Here is a 19,870-nt window from a genome sequence, read left to right as displayed (position 1 = left end):
CAGAGGGGCATTGCTGGCACATGATGGCATATATCACATTGGTAGATGTAGAGGTGAACGAGCCTCTGATGGTGTGGCTGATGTGATTAAGTCCTATGATGGTGCTTTGTTGCAAGGACAGGTTCCTGGGTTAGTGTTTTTGTTGTGTGGTTGCCGGTGACTATTTGCTTCAGGTTGGGGGGCTGTCTGCAAGCAAGGACTGGCCTGTCTCCCAAGATCTGTGAGTGAAGGATCATCCTTCAGGATAAGTAGTAGATCCTTGATGATGGGCTGGAGAGGTTTTAGTTGGGGGCTGAAGGTGATGGCTAGTGGAGTTCTGTTACTTTCTTTGTTGGGCCTGTCCTGTAGTAGGTGACTTCTGGATACTCTTCTGGCTCTGTCAATTTGTTTCTTCACTTCAGCAGGTAGGTACTGTAGTTTTAAGAACAGTTGATAGACATCTTGTAGGTGTTTGTTTCTGTCTGAGGGATTGGAGCAAATGTTGTATCTTAGAGCTTGGCTGTAGACAATGGATTGTGTGATGTGGTCTGGATGAAAGCTGGACCACATCACACGATCCATTAGGAATATATGGTCTCAGTAACGCGCCATACTGAGATTTAACACAATACTTCAGGTGCAAATCCAGAAAACCAAAAAGGAGAGGGAATTTTTCATTAAAATTATGACTTAGATATACATGGCACAATGAAATATGAAACTGTATATCATTTTACACATATTTTATACAAGGTTCCTAAATTACACCATAAATTAAGTAGTGCCTAATTATATTACCTATCCTGACAAAGATAAACCTACTTCACTAATTTGCATGTGTTAGACTGTGCAACCTGGACTCACATTGGTGAGCATTACATGACAAGTAGTATGCTTTTCAATGGCAAAAGTTGTGGTGTCTCCTTCAAAATTATTCGATGGCAAATGCAGAAATTATTCTTTTATTATGGTGTTTTTGCATCATGTTCTAATTTTAGGCACTGAACTTGCTGTCCAGAGTTTATGCCGCATGTTTTAGTTGAAATTTTCCACAACTGTGAAACAGCAGGGTTAATACACATATTCAACATCTGATTTACAGACTCAAAACAGCCTTAACAGAACATGACAAATTTTAGTTTGTAATCCATTGGTAGTATAAATACAAATACATGTTTTATACTTTCTAAAATTTTACTAAATGAAAAAGGACTCAAAATATTTATTTTAAGTATTTAAAGTTTTTCTCTTAAACAGTAAGAGCATTTTATTTGTCCTCTCCCCAGGGTAGTATTATAAAATGTTTCAATGGGGAAAGCGCCTGATATGGATTCAAGTCATCATCTGGGTGTCCTATTGTTTCTTATCAACAAGCATCAGTGTTTCCTTAACAACATACAAAACAGCACACACGAGACAAATGTTTTAATAGATGGTGCTAGGACTAGAGCGAGCTGAGGTAAGGATCATTAACATTACTGACATCACCGTTGGCAGCTTAACAAAAGGGAAAACCTGTGTTTAATTTATTTCCTACTCACCACAGGCTGTAGCTGAGTCCCCAGTAATATGGTTTGTGGTTAACTTTATGGAAGAAGTTGGTAATGCACGAAAAATGTACTGAAACAAACAAACATCTTTAAAAGCTACTACATGGTATGTTTGACAAGTGATCTCTGCTCATCATCTGTTAGAAGATACAGTTAACACTAATGTATGATCCAGTTGGCAGAACTCTCTTTTCACCGGGTTTTTAGGCCAGACTGGACACAAGACAGCTCAACTGTAGGTCCCACTACTATTGAAGCCTATTTTAAGATTTCATATTAGCAACATGTCATTTACATCTCCTGGAGAAAGCAACTGAAGACTTCCTGAAGTTCACTTATTTCCCCTTAGGGGTAAATAAAAAAAAAGGGGGGGGGGGCATTTAGGACTTTAACTATCCTAAAACACCAAACAGTCTAGACAAAAAGGATTTTTTTCCCCTGAAGTCAAATGAAACCTCATGCATACAAGGGAAGTGTGCTTAAAACGTATTCAATTTATCATCCTCATTCTTTCCTCCCCAAGCAATTCTCGTTGAAAAACACAAGACTAAAGTATCTCCAAGCTATGAAAATGAAAAATAAGGCTTGTTAAAGCAAAAGAGGCATTCCAGCCTCCCATTTAAATTTCTTATTCTGATTTATTGGGTGCCAACACTGTGTTTGGTGCTGTACAAGGCATATGTAAAACAGTCCCATGCAAATTACAGGATTATACTGTTTCAAAGAAGAAGTATAATTATGCACTTTTCTCCACAATAATTTGACTCAGCTGAAACTGTTCTCAGTTCAGCAAATAGATACAACTATTTTACTATTGTTTAACATGCCAGGCAAATCGGGCAAAGTGCATCTCCAGTAATACTGGACCTACTTGGTATACTGTGACATTACATTGTAATTTCAATTGAACGTCAACACAATAAAAAAAGCACAGACAGAAACGGGGAAGCAGTTAGAAGAGCAGAGACAGAAATGGGGGGCGGAACAGCTAGAAGGTGATTAAGGTAGGGATGTCTCTCCCCTCCTCGCCACAAAGGTAGCAACAGGGAAATAGTTAATAAACTGCCAAAGTAGGGGTTTGTTTTTGTTTTTTTTGTTTTGGGGGGGGGGGGGAGAGAGAGAGAGAGAGAGCACGGATCACCATACATGGAAATATTCCTGGACAGACTAGAAAACTGTCAATTATGGGATGGTGACAGAATACTGATTACTGTAACGATATACTGGGCTACCATTCCACCTTCCTGTATTGTAGGCAGGAAAAAAACCCAACACACACTTTGGATGAGCTTCAGTCTAAGCAAAATAGTGCCTGTCTAATGTACAGCCTGGATTTTTCAGACTGCTCGCATAGTTTTTCGCTGCCCCTAATTCCGAATCCTGCTCTGCAAAACCTGGACAGATGCATCTCCGTTGAACATGGGCAGTCTGCTCTGCAATTGCTAAGCTTTTGGTCAGGCAGCTACCCTGGAGGTTTGGGAAAGGGAAAACACTCACGACCCCTATTCAATACAGAGAGTGTTTCAAACCGGGAATTGTGTGAAGAGGTTCACTTTATTCCAAACCCCCCAGTTTTCCTGGTCCCCTCCCCATCCCTACAACAGATATGCAGAAATCAAGCTCTTCACAACTTCAAGCCTCTGTTTTCATTTGGTAGGAAGAACCTTTTTCCAGACTGTTACAGACCAGGCCAGACTAATTATTGGGGAGGAGGAATTTAATTTTTAAAAATCTCTTCCCCATCCCTTGCTTTTCTCTCTCTATCCTTCCTATCTCCCCCTGTGAGTCCGGACACAGAATATGCCCACTGCTCCTCCTGTACGTAGTAAGAGGTGACTAAAAGGGGGCTGCCTGGAGAGGGATGGGCTCTCCCAGGTCAGAAATTTTCCCAAGACACACCATATGATGAGCAAGTCAACTATGTCCACACAGGATTGGTTGCAGACTGGGTTAATAATGACGGCGCCATCCGTCTCCCAACAGGGCGGATGCAACACGTATACTACTGGTGTAACCCCAACAAAGAGGATCCGTGGAAGAGATAACATCACTATAGCCACACGAAATGTAAGGATATTGAGACAAATAGAGAGGTTGAAAGAACTCACATACGAAATGGAACAATACACTTGGCACCTCCTTGGTATCTCTGAAGTCAGATGGAAGAACTTTGGAGAGGCACTAACGGAAGAAGGCTATGTACTCTATTACAATGGAGAGGACAAACATATCAACAGCATAGGATTTCTTGTGCATAAAGATATCAAGAATTCAGTATTAGGATGCCGCCCAATGTCCAGCAGACTTATTTCCATCCATCTAAAGGCAATATCATTTAATATCAGTGGTACAAGTATATGCCCCTATAACAAACTATAACGATGAACAAATCAAAGATTTTTACGATCAGCTCCAAGACATCATCATTAAGGAACACAAGAAATATATCCTGATTGTAGAGGGAGATTGGAATGCTAAAGTAGGTACTGATGCACAGGCAGATTGGTGAGATTATTGTGGCCTTTTCTGTAATGCGGTAACAAATGGGAAAGGATTGAGACTTTTGGAGTTTGCCAGCTATAACAGCTGGTTCTTGCAAGCACATTAAGCATCCAGATGATCAATGTGGCACGCACCTGATGGTCTACATCACAGCCAGATCAACTACATCATGGAGCAAAACCGATTTCATTCTGGCATTAACAGAGCTAAAAGAAGGAGCTCTCCCCAGTGCTGTTATTGGAAGTGATCACAACCTTGTTGTCAAGGTTCCTTCCCCACTCTGAACTCTAGGGTACAGATGTGGGGACCTTCATGAAAAACCCCCTAAGCTTATTTTTTACCAGTTTAGGTTAAAACTTCCCCAAGGTACAAACTATTTTACCTTTTGCCCTTGGACTTTATTGCTGTCACCACCAAGCATCTAACAAATATATAACAGGGAAAGAGCCCGCTTGGAAACGTCTTTCCCCCAAAAATGCTCCCAAACCCTACACTCCCTTTCCTGGGGAAGGCTTGATAAAAATCCTCACCAATTTGCATAGGTGAACACAGACCCAAACCCTTGGATCTTAAGAACAATGAAAAAGCAATCAGGTTCTTAAAAGAAGAATTTTAATTGAAGAAAAAGTAAAAGAATCACCTCTGTAAAATCAGGATGGTAAATACCTTATAGGGTAATTAGATTCAAAACAGAGAATCCCTCTAGGCAAAACGTTAAGTTACAAAAAGACACAAAAACAGGAATATCCATTCCTTTCAGCACAGCTTATTTTATCAGCCATTTAAAGAAATCATAATCTAATGTATATCTAGCTAGATTACTTACTAAGTTCTAAGACTCCATTCCTTTTCTGTTCCCGGCAAAAGCATCACACAGACAGAGAGAACCTTTGTTTCTCCCCCCGCCCCTCCAGCTTTGAAAGCATCTTGTCTCCTCATTGATCATTTTGGTCAGGTGCCAGCGAGGTTATCCTAGCTTCTTAACCCTTTCCAGGTGAAAGGGTTTTTCCTCTGGCCAGGAGGGATTAAAAGGTGTTTACCCTTCCCTTTATATTTATGACACTTGTGATGCTAAACTTTTGGCAGCGGCTAAGGAAAATCGTTAGGCCAAAGTTCACCAGAACCAAGTTTGACTTAGAAAGACTCAGAGACCGAAACATTGCAGAGTTATTCCAACCAATGATTGGCAGAAAATTTGCCCCATTGCTTGCTCTAGAGGAAGATGTAGAAACAATGACCAACAATTTCAACACTGTAATAAATGAGGCAGCAATGGACATCCTTGGGAAACACTATAAGACGACAAAACCATGGGTCACAAATGAAATACTACTGATGTGTGACATTAGAAGAGACCTTAAGAGAGACAAGAACAGCACCGAGGGATCTGATAAGTACAGAGCGATTGGCAGAAAGATCAAGAAAGGAATGAAGGTTGCCAAGGAGATATGGATTGAAAAACAATGCTCTAAAATTGAAGAGCGTATCAATAATAAAAATAGCAAATGAGCCTTCCAGATTGTAAAATATCTGAAGGAAAGATGGACCAAAGCTAACGCAATTCAAGACAAAGAAGGGAACGGTCTTCCAGAAGAAAGGGACATCATCAATAGGTGGACAAACTACTGCTCTGATCTATACAACCACCAGACAACTGGAGATCCTAGTGTCCTAGACAGCCCAGATTCAGAGGATGACTTTCCAATACTGCATGAAGAAGTGGAGACAGCTGTGAAATCATTCAAGAACAGAAAGGGTACAGGTATTGACAACATCCCAGCTGAACTGATGAAATTCGGAGTAGAAATAGTCATAGATGTACTCACCAAGATTTCCTACAAGATCTTCCAGACCGATGAGTGGCCCTCCATGTGGACACAGTCACTAATCATCACTCTGCCAAAGAAATGTGCCCTGCAATTGTGTCAAAATTACCAGACCATAAGCTTAATTAGCCATCCCAGCAAAGTGATGTTGAAAGTCATATTGTACAGACTGAAGCCGCAAGCGGAAAATATCATCACTACACAACAAGCTGGCTTTTGTGCTGGAAGAAGTAAGACAGAAAAAGATTTTCAACCTTTGTGTTCGATGTGAGAAGTACTTATGACACCAGAAGGACATCTACCACGTCTTTGTTGACTTCAAGAAGGCGTTTGACGGAGCATAGCACAAAGCTCTCTGGGCAACCATGAAGTAGTAAATGTTGGTCATAAGCTTATTCTTACCATTAAACAACTGTATGCCAAGGCCAGCAGTGCAGTTCTCGTCAATGGCACAACAGGAGAGTGGTTTCGCACCACTGTTGGAGTCCGGCAAGGGAGCCTTCTTTCACCCACACTGCTCAACATCTACTTGGAGTGCATAATGACTGATCCCCTAGAAGATCACGTATGCAGTCAGCACTGGGGGGCGAATAATCTCAAATCTTCGGTACACTGATGGCTTGGCAGGCAGCAAAGATGAACTTGCCAACCTTGTGAAACAATTGGATGAAACCTCCACAAAATACAGCATGGAAACTAGTACAGAGAAAACCAAGCTGATGACAAAGAAATGTGACGGGATCAGCTCACATATCACTGTCAGTGGACAAGATTTGGAGACAGTGAAACAGTTCAAGTATTTGGGGAAAACCATCATTGATGAAGGATCAAAGGCAGAAATTCTGGCAAGAACTGCGCAGACACCAGCAGCGGCAAAGCTGAAGCCAATCTGGAGAAATAAGAATATCGCTCTGAAATCCAAACTGAAACTGCTGCACACATTGGTCATCTCCATTTTTCTGTATGTATGCGAGACATGGATCCTTACGACAGAACTTGAACAGAAAATAAAGGTAGAAGAGATGAGAAAGTTCTGTAAAATCCTGCGCCTCTCCTACTTCGACCTTGTCACTAATGAAAAGGTCCACAACATCATCACCCAATCCTCTGGGTCATATGAAGACCTCCTGACGACCATGAAGAAGCGCAAGCTGAATTGGTGCGGCCATGTAACAAGATCATCGGGCCTATCCAAGATCATCCTCCAAGGAACAGGGGAAGAGAAGAAGAGATGGACTGACAACATAAAAGAGTTGACAGGAATGGACTTCACAGAGACTCAAGCACTGACACACAATCGTCAGGGGTGGAGACAACTGGTTGATTGCTCATCAGTGATGGTGCCCCAACGACCAATGCAGTTATGGGAGTGGTGATGACGACGACGACGACTACTTTTCCTTACTTCATATAGTGTTCTTCTCCTCTCCTACTATTTCACTCCTTCAGCTAAATCCCATTTCATCTCACATGCAGTTTTCTTCATTCTGCCAATGAGAAATGCAGGACTCTCTCTACCCTATCTGCTGGAAGCCTGAACGCTACCTTCTCCACTAACAAATCAGAAGGTACTCTGGTGAGGCGTTTTCAAGTAGATGTTGCTTGGCAGGCCTTGTCTTAAGAAGTACAAAAAAGCAGCGTACTCAACTTGAGTTACTTAAAGACTATGGCTTTACCTTGACGATGTGAGAGCTACAAGCCATCTTGTCATCATTAAGATTTTCACCTTAAGTTTGCTACCTTGAGTTAAGAACACACCTTTCTTCCTAGTGAAAACAGCTTTAGAGAACGGTCTTACAGAAAATGAGAGCTATTGTTTTAGCCATTTCAGGAAAAGGGAAATGGTGCAGAAGACATGATGAAAAGGGTTGTGGAGGTGGGGGGAAATGAAATTTAAGGAGTGCAAGATGTAGAAGAGAAGGCAACGAATGGGGTGTGAAATGGAGCAGCAGATGGTTACATGAAAGAGAAAAGATAAATAGTGCAATGGGGCTTGTGACAGAGTGGAATATATCCTTATCCAATTGTGAATTTTTTTTTTTTTTTAAACTATGATCTAATTTATGCCTTGATTACAGTTGAAATTCATGGGAAAAATGATTGGGCTCACTTACAAAAAAGACTGATGACCGACCATACAGAGTGATTGGCCAGGTTGTGAAAGGGCTAATACCAAAAAAAATGAATCCTCCCTTTTTCACCTCCCCAAAAATTATATTCCGTGTCTGCAGGAAAAATTATAAACAAGAGATGTATCACTTGGGCTAGTTCCCGATACATCTTGCATTTATCAAGAATGGACTTTAAAATACACACCAAAGCTGAGCAGGAGCTGGTCAAATGGACCACTGTCCCATTCAGAACTCCAATGGAGGAAAGGGTGACAGCAGCCTAGCCAGAACTGCCACTGCTTAAGATCATCATTCTATTAGGGAGGTAAATATCAGTTAATAAAAGTTAACCAGTTAAACAATTGTAATCGTTAACCAAGGTAGCTACAGCCGGCCTGGCATGGCAGAGGCTGGGGTTGCTCCGGCTGGCATGACGTGGCCAGGATTGGGTCCTGCTGGCTGGCATGGCGCGGCCAAGGCTGTGGCCACTCTGGCGCAGTCGGGACTGGGGTCCCTCTGGGCGTCTGGCCTGATGCAGCCAGGGCTGCTCCAGCCGGTGCGGCTGGGGTCCTTCCAGCCGGTGCGGGGCCTCTGGGGTTAATGGTTAAGGTCGGTTAACGGTAAGCCTAATACTTTGTTTAACCTTTTACATCCCTACATTGAATACAATCCCCCACCAGCGTCACCAAGCTCATCATCAGAAATAAGCTCCCAACAGACCAAGACCCACCAACTCAAAGTGGCACCAGATCCTGCCATAACAGATGCAAAACCTGCAGACATATCTCCACTGGTACGAGGGTCAATACACCTCAGAACACACCTTGCAAGATTCATGGGTGCTACACGTCTATCACAACATGTGGTAATCACAACATGTGGTATACCTCACCCAGTATGCACTAAATGCACCAACAAGAACAATGTGGGTGAAATGAGACAATCACTATGCTCTCAAATGAGCTCACATAGAAAAATTATAAGAGACAAGACCACCACAAACACTGTTCACAAAACAATCACTCTATATCTGACCTCTCAGCCCTCATCCTCAAAGGGAATCTGCACATCATCTTCAAGAGACAAGCCTGGGAACTTAACATTGATAACTTTAGACAATAAAAATCCTGGTCTAAAGCTATGTCTATACTACAGCTCAAGTCGGCAGAACTTATGTCCGGATGTAAATAAATCACCCCCTTGAGCGACATAAATACACTGACCAAAGCACTGGTGTGGACAGAGATTCTCCTGCCAACATAACTTCTGCTGCTTGCAGAGGTGGTTTTATTATACCGATGGGAGAGCTCTCTCCCGTCAGCATAGAGAGTCTTCACCAGCCTGCAGCTGCAGCACTGTACATGTAGATATGCCCTTAATAAAGGTAGTGAATTTATTGCTTATTACAACTGTTTGTAACCCACCAACTCCCCCTTTTTTGTCCTTTTCTGTTGAGGTGTTAACAGGCCACTTCACCTTGAATAGTCTCTTATAGTAGCTGTGAACTAGTTACTCCAAACAATCTGTTCCACTTGGTATTTAGCTGTGACCTTTCCCATACCTAAAGAGCTCTGTGTAGCTCAAAAGCCTGTCTTTTACAAACAGCCCAATAAAAGATATCATGTCACCAACCTTGTCTCTAATATCATGGGACCAACATGGCTATAGCAATACTGCAAAGGAACAACTGTAAGAATTAACCAGTTTCAATTCAGCCTTACAGCCTGTCTACTCAGTGAAAAATCAGCACAAAATCCAAACCAATCAGTTCAGTCAGTAAGAGAAGACTTCGACAGGTTAGCGACAGGAAACTGAGGGGATGACAACCAGAAACATCAATATAGGAGGGAGTGATGTAATTACAGGTCATATGTGTATGCTTCACCTATAAGGAGGAGAAAACAAGTCAGTTTCTGGGCTGTTGTAGAAAGATGCTAGAAAAAAATGCAATTAATCAGATTATGAACGGAAAGAGATGCTGCAAGGAATCATAGAATATCAGGGTTGGAAGGGACCTCAGGTGGCCATCTAGTCCAACCCCCTCCTCAAAGCAGGACCAATCCCCAACTAAATCATCCCAGTCAGGGCTTTGTCAAGCCTGATATTAAAAATTTCTAAGGAAGGAGATTCTACCACCTCCCTAGTGAAAAAGTGCTTCACCACCCTCCTAGTGAAAAAGTTTTTCCTAATATCCAACCTAAACCTCCCCCACTGCAACTTGAGACCATTACTCCTCATTCTGTCACCTGCTACCACTGACCACTGAGAACAGTTTAGATCCATCCTCTTTGGAACCCCCTTTCAGGTAGCTGAAAGCATCTATCAAATCCTCCCTCATTCTTCTCTTCTGCAGACTAAATAATCCCAGTTCCCTCAGCATCTCCTCATAAATATGATTAGGGGACTGGAACACATGATTTGTTCTTGGACGTTTTCCAATTTTTCCACATCCTTCTTGTAGTGTGGGGCCCAAAATTGGACACAGTACTCCAGATGAGGCCTCATCAATGTCGAATCACGTCTCTCGATCTGCTGGCAATGCCCCTACTTATACAGCCCAAAATGCCGTTAGCCTTCTTAGCAACAATGGCACACTGTTGACTCATATCCAGCTTCTTGTCCACTGTAACTCCTAGGCTCTTTTCTGCAGAACTGCTGCCTAGCCATTCGGTCCCTACTCTGTACCGGTGCATGGGATTCTTCCGTCCTAAGTGCAGGATTCTGCACTTGTCCTTATTGAACCTCATCAGATTTCTTTTGGCCCAGTCCTCTAATTTGTCTAGCGCCCTCTGTATCCTATCCCTACCCTCCAGCGTATCTACCACTCCTCCCAGTTTAGTGTCATCTGCAAACTTGCTGAGGGTGCAATCCACGCCATCCTCCAGATCATTAATGAAGATGTTGAACAAAACCGGCCTCAGGACTGACCCTTGGGGCACTCCACTTGATACCGGCTGCCAACTAGATCACTACCCGTTGAGCCCGACGATCTAGCCAACTTTCTATCCACCTTATAGTCCATTCATCCAGCCCATACTACTTTAACTTGCTGGCAAGAATACCGTGGGAGACAGTGTCAAAAGCTTTGCTGAAGTCAAGGAATAACATGTCCACTGCTTTCCTCTCATCCACAGAGCCAATTATCTCTTCATAGAAGGCAATTAGATCAGTCAGGCATGACTTGCCCTTGGTGAATCCATGCTGACTGTTCCTGATCACTTTCCTCTCCTCTATGTGCTTCAGAATTGATTCCTTGAGGACCTGCTCCATGATTTTTCCAGGGACTGAGGTGAGGCTGAGTGGCCTGTAGTTCCCAGGATCCTCCTCCTTCCCTTTTTTAGAGATGGGCACTACATTAGCCTTTTTCCAGTCGTCCAGGACCTCCCCCGATCGCCATGAGATAATGGCCAATGGCTCTGCAATCACATCCGCCAACTCCTTTAGCACTCTTGGATGCAACGCATCCGGCCCCATGGACTTGTGCACGTCCAGCTTTTCTAAATAGTCCCGAACCACTTCTTTCTCCACAGAGGGCTGGTCACCTCCTCCCCGTGCTGTGCTGCCCAGTGCAGTAGTCTGGGAGCTGACCTTGTTCGTGAAGACAGAGGCAAAAAAAGCACTGAGTACATTAGCTTTTTCCACATCCTCTGTCACTAGGTTGCCTCCCTCATTCAGTAAGGGGCCCACACTTTCCTTGACTTTCTTCTTGTTGCTAACATACCTGAAGAAAACCCTTCTTGTTACTCTTAACATCTCTTGCTAGCTGCAACTCCAGGTGTGATCTGGCCTTCCTGATTTCACTCCTGCATGCCCAAGCAATATTTTTATACTCATCCCTGGTCATCTGTCCAATCTTCCACTTCTTGTAAGCTTCTTTTTTGGGTTTAAGATCAGCAAAGATTTCACTGTTAAGCCAAGCTGGTCGCCTGCCATATTTACTATTCTTTCTACACATTGGGATGGTTTGTCCCTGTAACCTCAATAAGGATTCTTTAAAATACAGCCAGCTCTCCTGGACTCCTTTCCCCCTCACGTTATTCTCCCAGGGAGTCAAAGTCTGCTTTTCTGAAGTCCAGGGTCCGTATTCTGCTGCTCTCCTTTCTTCCTTGTGTCAGGATCCTGAACTCGACCATCTCATAGTCACTGCCTCCCAGGTTCCCATCCACTTTTGCTTCCCCTACTAATTCTTCCCGGTTTGTGAGCAGCAGGTCAAGAAGAGCTCTGCCCCTGGTTGCTTCCTCCAGCACTTGCACCAGGAAATTGTCCTCTACACTTTCCAAAAAACTTCTTGGATTGTCTATGCACCACTGTATTGCTCTCCCAGGAGATATTAGGGTGACTGAAGACTCCCAAAACTCCTTTTTACTTTATTATGGAAGTTCAATAGCAGACAGAAGCTTGAACACAGCTGACAGCTCAAACTGCATTTCTAGTTTATCATTTTTACCTTTCCAGTTTTGCAAAAGAAATTATTGTCCATCAATGAGTTGAGTAACAGGAAAGTGAGTTGCAGCCTGCAGATTGTGGGTTTCTTTTTCTTATAAGATGGGAAACACAGAAGAGAGTATATCCCTGTGGAAAAATGTTACATTTTTAGTGAAGCTCTTGTTGGCTTTTTGCCCCAGTTTAATAAAAACACAATGTGTTTTGGATCCCTTTGCCCTCTCTACAGGCTTTTTTAATAATAATCCAGGCTGAGGATTCAACTAAAGCACCATTCCAACCAATATGAAGGGAATTTTTTTTCCCCAGAAAGAAAAGAGACAAGTAATAAAGGTTCCCATAAAGTCAGAGAATTCAGACTCCGACTAGATTTGTTTCATCCAGATCACCTTGAAACCTTTTATAATGCTGCTCTACTACTCTTGGCAACTTAAACTTCCTCTGATGTTCCTTACGTAAGAATAGTGATGGTACCCATCCTCTTTTCCCCTCCCCAAAATTGCAATTTGCCGCATAGAGTATAAATATCAGATACCAAATGTGTATCATCATGTTAATAGTTTCAATATTAATTGCACAAAGTGTTTGCTGCTGCTCTAAAACTCTCACAGAAATGGATTGAGTCAGCCAAAGAGTAACTAGTTATTGTAGAAGTTGCACTTTTGCTGAATCTGAAGGACCTGAGAGTTGCTGGGCATCCTCAGTTCCCGCAGAAGACCAAGCTATCTATTCCCAATTTGATGGAATTTAAGGATGCTGAGTGCCTTTCAGGATTGGGCCCACAATCTAGAGAATCCAAAGTAGAAAACCTGATAGTTACAACCCCTTTTTACTCTCTTCCTTTTAAACTGAATGTTGAATTTCAACTTTGAAGAGTAAAAGTTGAATCAGTGTTCACTTTCATCATGCAGTCAATGTAAACTACTCCTCACCCCAAGGGCCTTAAAATAAAATTAAATGATGATACATTGGGTGAGATTTTCAAAAGCACTTAGCAATATCCTCACTGTTCCCAATAAAAATCAGCGGTAAAATTGTCATTAACTTCAATGAGAGCAGAGTGAACCAAATGCTGAGCTTTTCTGAAAAATCTCATCTTTTATTTTTATGCCAAAGATTTGTAAAAATCTTAAATCAAGGTTATGTATTATAAAAATATTTGTTTTGGGAACTACTATAAATCCTGCCCTATTGTACATCTCCAAAGATAGGGAACAGAAAAAAGTGTATTGCATTTTTTTTTAAATACGCTACCAACTCAAACATATTTTGCATCCAGATTTTTTTAATGAAAAAAAAAAAAAAAACCACAAGGATGCCAAAAGTCTTTTCAAAAAACTCTTATTTGATGGATTTTAAAACTACACAATCTGATTGTTAAAATACTGTAGTTACGTTATAAGTGGTCTGTCAAAACAAGTGCCATTTACAGCTGAATGTATAAAAGATTACTAATAATTGGAAGATGTTACCTTGCATGATTCTTCATGATGCAATTCATTTCTCAAAAGGAATTTCTTACAAAAGAATGTTGCTTTATTTCTTTTAATATAGTTATGAGTTGAACAATCCCACCAACACTACTAACAACTGGAACTGTTGTCTCTCTAGGGGGGAAAAGTAGGTAACCTACCTGCCTCTTGGTATATTAACGCAGCCTCAAAATTGTAGCTAGTCTGAGCACACACAATTAATCCTGCCTGAACTTACAAAGATGCACTGAGACTTCCCGTATATTGGTATGACCACCATAGCAAAAGATAAAAGGTTTTCTAGCATCCAACATGACTATCCCAGAGCTCAATTTTCAAGGCGGTCACTTGTGCCGTCTTTCTGAAACTCTGCTAACAATTCACATGCTGTTTTCAAAGTGAAGGCATTCTCTTTGCTGGTTTAAACAAGAAGAGTGGGACCTATATATAAAACTGGATTTCTCAGCACCAAAGTTTTTTTTAGTATGAAGCATCTCCAGGGTCAGTGTAAGGGAGAGGCAAAATTCACAGATATCAAAGACAACTTTTATTAAGTAATATTATTGTTTCCTAATATAAAATGAATGCTAGACAACTTAAGAGCAATTTTAAAACACAAAAAGTGCAGTTACACTTAGCAAGTCTTCTTTGTCCAAGGATAAGTGAACTGGCAGGCAGCACAGTGAGACAGAAATGTCTTCCTGACAGCACCTTAAAGAAATATGTGCCTACAGCCACATCTACAGAAGCCTTGCGGTGACCGTTCTGGATTTTTGTATGTATAACAGTTCATGTATGTCCACCATAAAGATAAGCCTGCAAAATTCTGCTTAGCTAGGGCCATTTCTTTTGATAGACATGTATGGGGAGTGCAGAACCTGAATGTGGTGGGGGAGACTTTGGGTATGTCTACACAGCAAAGAAAAACCATCAGTTGGCCCACTGCCAGCTGATTCTGGCTAGCGGGGCTCGGGCTGCAGGGCTGTTTCATTGCTGTGCAGACTTCCGGGCTCAGGCTCTAGGACCCTGTGGGGTAGGAGGGACCGAGGGTTCCAGTCTGAGCCTTGAAGTTTACACAGCAGCGAAAACAGTCCCACCAACCAAGCCTGAGTCAGCGGACATGGGCCAGCCATGGGTTTCTCTTTGCTATGTAGACATACCCTTTGTGAAAGAAAGGAAAATATACAGCAGTCTCTGGAGTAACCTGGCCACAGCACCACTCCTCCAGGTCCCCCTGAAGTTTTGCCTCTCCAAATGAATGGGTTAGCCAATACAGCACTACTTGAAGTGCTGAAGGAACAACTGCTTTACTGACTGTAGAAGAAACACGTTCTCTAGTGTCCAACAAGACGACACTAAGGATCAACAATGATAAGAAAGGAGCAACTGGGAGGCAGACCAGAAGAATGAACAGACATCCAAGAAAGCAGAAAAATAGCACAAAATAGATTGAACCAACCAGAAAAAACACAAAGTTGCCAAAAATGGAGTGCAGGGGGGAGGAGGCGGAGGAGAAACTGGGACACGAGAAGTATACGAAACGTCCATTCAGCCAATTACCACATTATTGGGGGAGGAGGAGGTGTAGTACAGCACCTTACATTTCTGTTAAAAGAGCTCGCTGTGCCTTACAGCAAGTGGTTCTGCCCAGCAGGAAAAAAAAATGTAATTCAAGTAAATACAGAATTAAAAGGAGAGTGAGAAGTCCCGAGTGAAAAATCTGCAACACAGAGAGATGAGGTACTAGCTCAGACTAGCCTACAAGAAAATAAAGCAGTCATTTGACCATAAGCCACAGTCCTCCTAATGGTGACTGCATTAAAGAGATTAGTTTAGCTGATTGATTAAAAGATCATCTTGATGTCAAGAAAACACAGATCATATGCAAATTATGTATCTGGAGAACTTAAAATAAATCTTTGCCACTTAAACCAAAAAATTGCTTTTGATAAGAATATTCTCACTGCATTTCTGACATATATTTCCAGTAATCTGCACTCAGTTTGCCCTTCCCTGAAGACCTAGCAGTGCTTAGTGCAAGTAATTCTCACATAGTCAATCATCAAGATCCACATATATTTGGAAAATTTGTACATAAGAAATTACAATTTTGCACATGAAAGAATAAATTAAACTGATTTTTCACAGGTGATCATTTGTGTATTCCCCATTTGACACCTGGGACCTGATTCTCAGAAGGGCTGGGCACTCATAACTGCAACTAAGCCAAAGGAAGTTATTGAAATTTTGATAATAAGGCAGTATGGTCTGGAGGAATAAGCATAGTATTCAAAGTCAGGAGATCCTTAAATCTAATCTTGGGTCTTTTACTGGTTTCTTGTTGGTCTTACACATGTCACTTATCTCTTCTGTCTCAGGTTCCTCATCTGTAAAACAGATATTATGTTATACCAATAAAATAAAAACCAGCAGGATCTTATTAAAGGGAAAAAGGCAAAATACCACATTTATTGTGAATACAGAAAGAATCATAGTAAGCAGTTAGTTATAGCTATAACATTCCATTCAATCTCATATTTATTCACACATTCATTCATTCATACAAACACACACACACACAGGTTCTGCAAGGTTGTTATCATAGTTACCAGCCTTAGAGTTGCTCATGCCAAGCCACTGGCCGGGTGGCCTGGACATGAGGAGGGAGCAGGGCCTTGTCAGATGCTCATCTGATGCTCCTGGAAGTTGGTTTGCAGAATCAGACCCCAAAGTTCTCACTTTTTAGAGTCTATTTTTATAGGATTTTCTTCCTATGCCAGTCTATGGGAATTGCTTCATCATGCTGTTGCTGAATCAATCAGCAGATAGCACATTCCTGATGGCTCCGTGCTGCCAGATGTTACCTTGTTCTTTGGTTCTCCCATTCTTGAGGCTGTTGGGTGGATTCCAGTCTGCCTTCTGGGGGTCCTCTGGTTATTTCCACTTGACACCTTCTTCAGCCGATGGACACGGGATTCTTAGGCTGGCACCTCCCTGATCATTCAGTTGCATGCCACATACACCCGCCCTCCGCTAGATTTAACTATCAAGATATTTTAGACTTCAATGGGATTAACCTCAAAAACAGCATTGAGCAATTTAATCAGCTTTCAGTGCAAGGGCTGAATTAGCTGGTGAACCTGCTAGACACTGTAATACTTATTTGTATCAAAACAATTACTGTCGTTCTAATTGTTCTCTGAAAACTGTGTAGTAGGAAAATAAGGGCTAGACAGTGATTAGGAAAAGGAAAAATAGTCAATTCTAGTCCAGAACAATAAGGCAAATAAAGAGTGTGACACTGCACCCCATATGCTTCATAGTGATATTATTATATGATATGATTATAGCATAATTATGATGTATTTTATACAAGATAAGTCACGTGAGTTGTCATTGGAAAAGTTATAATTTGTCGAATATGATTATCCTATTTGTATGCATGTATCATTTTTGTATCAGAAGTTATGAATATTGACTGTGTATCTGTACTTCAAATGTAGTTACACCTGGGTAATGCTCACTAGACAAGATGCTTTCAGTCTAGATAGTGAGTGGGGTAGGGCCTATTCAGGGCAATAGGCCATTAGGAAAAACTTCCTGAGAGCCTTCTTGAGAACACTCCGAACAGCCTGTAAGTAATGGCTGCTATGACTCTACAAGGACATGTGACCAAGCCACATGATTCTGGACTCCATCTTGGGAATTCAGTATTTTTCCACAAACCTGTCTGGGAACCAAGTTTTGAAACAAAGGGCTCCCACCATATGCTAAAGCTATATAAGGCAGTGAGTGACATCATCTGTGGTTCTCCACTCCCCACACAAGACAACTCCTGGAAAAACCTGAAGAACAAAGGCTGAACTGGGGAAGTGCTGGACCCAGGCTAAAGTGATTTCTAGCCTGTGTATTAAACACCTGAGGATTCCAAGCTGTCAAGCAAGTACAGCTTGCCCCATAAGGATCTGCAGCCTGCTTGTATCATTTCTCAGGGTGAGAATCTGCTAATTCATATCCAATCTATTTAGTATATTAAGTTAGTTTGCATTTTTGTTTATTTGATAGGTAATCTGCTTTGATCAGTTTGAAATCACTATTAATTACAGAAGGTTAGATTTTAAGTGATTATAAAACTTGTTTTTGTTTTAATCTATACCAGTGAGCTTTGACTGGAGTGCTTGGGGTAAATCTCTGCCTGGTTACCACAAATGTGCATTATTCTCTTCACATGAGAGGCAGACCAGGTATTAAACCCATATTCTAGCCAGATTTGACCAGGGCACGACGGTATTGTTCTGTGGTCCCAGACTGGGAAGCTTGTGGTTAGAGAGCCTGCATGTAACGGCAGCTGCGTATGCCCCTACTGTATGAATGCTGATGAAAGGGCAGGCTGGAGGGCTTTGCAGCTTGTCAAAGCAGTACACTGTGAGAGGGAGCCCAGGCTGGTGGGTCAGGAGGCTCAGAGGTACTCCAGTTCCAGGTGGCACCCCAGGGGGAACATTCACAGAGTCTGCATTAGGTCAGGAGTTCTCAAACTTCACTGCACCGTGACCCGCTTCGGACAACAAAAATTACTACATGACCCTGACCCGGGGGGAGGCGCATGCGAAGCCTGAGCACTGCCACCCCAGGCTGAAGCCCTCAGGCTTCGGTCCCAGGAGGTGGGGGTCGGGCTTTGGCCGTGGGCCCCAGCAACTCTAACACCAGCTCTGGTGATCCCATTAAAATGGGGTCGCGACCCTTTTTGGGGTCCCAACCCACAGTCTGAGAACAGCTGTACTAGGTGGACACAGGAAGAAGAATCTAGCATGAGCTGGGGTGCTGATCTGGATGCAGCTGTGAATAAAATTAAGATTAATTATGAAAGATAGATTAAATAAAAACAGCCCTCTGTTTCTGCTGTTTTACAATTTCATTCAGTGAAATGCTGAAAGCCTGAAATACTGCTAATGCTATAATTAGGACCCTACCAAATTCATGGTCCATTTTGGTCAATTTCACAGTTATAGGATTTTAAAAATCTTTAATTCCATGATTTCACCTATTTAAATTAGAAATTTCATGGTGCTGTAATGGTATGGGTCCTGACCCAAAAAGGAGTTAGGGCGGGGGGGGGGGGGTAGGGTTGCAAGGATATTGTAGGGAGGGTTGCAGTACTGCTACACTTACTTCTGCTCTGCTGCTAGTTGGCGCTGCCTTCAGAGCTGGGTGCCTGGCCAACAGTCGCGGCTCTCTGGCCACCCAGCTCTGAAGGGAGTGCAGAAGAGTGGCAATACCACAACCCTCCTAAAATAACCTTGCGACTCCCCCACAACTCCCTTTTGGGTCAAGACCCCCAATTTGAGAAACACTGGTCTCCTCTGTGAAATCTGTATAGTATAGGGTAAAAGTCCACTAAAGATTTCATGGGGGGAGACCAAATTTCATGGTTTGTGGCAAGTTTTCCATGGCCATGAATTTGGTAGGGCTCTAGCTATAATTTAAAGGCACTAACATAATAAATGGACCTAATGTTCACTGAACTAATACTTACAGGTATTAAAACTAAGATTTTAAGTGCAAAATTGTTGAACAGCTACATTAATAATCTGTTATTTTAACAAATCTAATGATGTGAGAATAATATTTTGCTTGCATAATTGTACCGAAAATAATTGAAGCTGATACTCAAACTGGATTTTGAGAACGAGTAAGATATTTTAATTCAATAATAAAAATTACAAAATCTTTTAAACTTGTAGTAAGTTAAAGTCATTTGATACACAAAATGGAAATGGCTTACAATAACTTCACTAAATGTGTAAGTAAATAACCAATACCATGTTGTAGTAGCCAATTATGTAAGAGACTGATCTTTTTGGTCACACTTACCATTAAGGGTATATTAAGAGTTTATAGAGGCTTAATAAATGGATTAGTAGAGGTTATCAGCATGTTACAGGCATGCTTATAAATAAGGCCCTACCAAATTCACGGCCATGAAAAAC

General features: G+C 41.9%; 1 protein-coding gene across 5 annotated transcripts in view; it reads right to left on the bottom strand.

The window, feature by feature from the left end:
• IRS1 (insulin receptor substrate 1) overlaps nt 1-19,870 on the bottom strand; it is an 82,267-nt gene that overhangs the window by 8,263 nt on the left and 54,134 nt on the right. The window contains exon 2 of one of the 5 annotated variants that reach the window (XR_006283592.1): nt 12,416-12,540. The exons of the other annotated variants lie outside the window; for them this stretch is intronic. The gene's annotated coding sequence lies outside the window, so the exon portion shown is untranslated. The remainder of the gene's footprint in view (nt 1-12,415; nt 12,541-19,870) is intronic. 5 annotated transcript variants of the gene reach the window in all.

The sequence above is a fragment of the Chelonia mydas genome, chromosome 9 (assembly GCF_015237465.2).
Source record: "Chelonia mydas isolate rCheMyd1 chromosome 9, rCheMyd1.pri.v2, whole genome shotgun sequence".
Taxonomy (NCBI): Eukaryota; Metazoa; Chordata; order Testudines; family Cheloniidae; genus Chelonia; species Chelonia mydas.
Note: the sequence above shows the minus strand (reverse complement) of the source record. Positions and strands in the feature narration are given on the sequence as shown.